General features: G+C 34.1%; 1 protein-coding gene across 2 annotated transcripts in view; it reads right to left on the reverse strand.

Moving 5' to 3' along the window:
• The window catches only part of LOC106868486 (LIM domain-binding protein 3), a 366,710-nt gene that overhangs the window by 335,360 nt on the left and 29,364 nt on the right, over positions 1–1,986 (reverse strand). The gene's annotated exons all lie outside the window — the stretch shown is intronic.

Raw genomic sequence — 1,986 nt, forward strand, 5'->3', positions numbered from 1 at the left:
ATAATATTTAACCAACAACCATTACCTTACTAATCCCACTTGAATGAATATATACAAATTGATACATTCACTTGGTACAAGAATATTGTGAACTTGTATTATTGGTAACAAATTGGAACAGCTATCAATAATATTTAACCAACAACCATTACCTTTAATACCAATCCCACTTGAGACCACAGTGGATTCTATGGTTCAAACTTTCTGTTTGAAAGTTATCTAAGCAAGAAAAAAAAAGAAGAAAGACCTCTATCAAAATTTTATGTTAATTTATGTTCCAAACTAGCTCAATAGGGACAAAGTTATTTTACTAATTCTTCATTAGTTTCAAAATTACTTGAAACAGTATATTTCAACAGAATTTAAATTTTATGTTTATTCAGATGTTTCATGGTCACATGGTTTAGTATTAGACTTCTGTTATAATTCCATTCACATCTCAGAAATTTATAGGAATATCAGCACCAATGAATCTTAGTGTATGTTATAGTTCATGATTTGTTTTATATATTTGAGTATGGGTTCTGATACAAAAAAAAAAAAGCCAAGTCATCTGCTAATGAGAATGGCTTTATAACATGTACCATGCTGTCACTAATTGTTTTAGGTGGGTGTGTAGCCATGAGAAGATACAGATACCCTTTTGATTTTCTCATTCTTTGACCTAACATCACATCTAGTGTGTGTGTGTGAGAGAGAGAGAGAGAGAGAGAGAGAGAGAGAGAGAGAGAAAGAAAGAGAGAGAGAGAGAGAGAGCAATCACTGGAGTAATGTCAAAGAAAGTGCCTTGCTGAAGGATACAACATGAGGCTGCTTGTTCCAAGAATTGAACTCACAACATCATGACCACTAGGTCATATGCCTTCACTAGCTTCTCATATAGATTAGCTGGAGCTGTAATATTTTTAGTGCAGGATAGCTGTGAGAAGAGCCTAGAATGTAATTACTGTTAAAACACAAGGAGAACAAAAAAATGTTACCAACAAGTACCCAAAACTTATACCTTATTCACAGTTTCCAAACACTCTGTACCACTAAGCCAATATATACACAAACAAGTTGCATGAGTGATTTCAACAGTGACACACTTGTGCACACACATAGATACACATACACACAAATGAAAGGCAATGTATGTGTGTGTGTTTGCTGTTCACTGACAAAAATTGTGCTGCATTACTTTTGTGAAGTTTTGTCAGTGAACAGATCGTGGTTTCAAAGCGAAGAAAATATTTTGACACAAATGAAATTTAATGTTGAAGTGAAACTCGTACTACTTAAATATAGAGGTCCCTCAATGGTACTACTTAAATACAGATGTTACATACACAACATTTTAAATGTATGCTGTGTAAATGTAACTAACCCTAAAACTAGCTCTAACCTTAACCCTAAAACTAACCCTAACCGTAACCCTAAAAACTAACCCTCCCTTTCATATCGTTACGTAGATGCATCGGGACCTCTGTATATAAGTAGGGTCATGAAACTAACGGTTTCTGTGTTCTTGAATGGCTTACAAACATCTATTCTGCAATTGTTTTTGTTTCAGTACACAATCTCAGATCAAGTCACTTGCTATGCAAGTACATCTCCGTAATTTTTAAAAATCATTGTGGATAAATTGCAGCAACGACCTCCTCAGGCTCTCCAATATTTTAATTTCTAAACAGAAACAACTGGGGGCAGGGAGTGAGGTTGGAAAAAATTCATAATTTCTCAAATTTTCTTTTTTATAGCATATAAATGTATTTATGGGGAAAACATATTGAAAAACATTAATACATGCGAGAGTGATAAAGAAACAGGGAGGGTTGTCTTTGGATATGCTAGAAACAACAGCCACTCACTTTTCCCTCTGGAAATATTAACAATTTTAAAAAACTTTTTTACCGAAAATGCTCTTCCCATGGTTTTGAAGAGCAAAATAAATTGGCCAAAATAAGTCTGGAGTGGGATGATGAGGGAGGGGGTGTAAAAAAAAAA

The sequence above is a fragment of the Octopus bimaculoides genome, chromosome 7, assembly GCF_001194135.2.
Source record: "Octopus bimaculoides isolate UCB-OBI-ISO-001 chromosome 7, ASM119413v2, whole genome shotgun sequence".
Taxonomy (NCBI): Eukaryota; Metazoa; Mollusca; class Cephalopoda; order Octopoda; family Octopodidae; genus Octopus; species Octopus bimaculoides.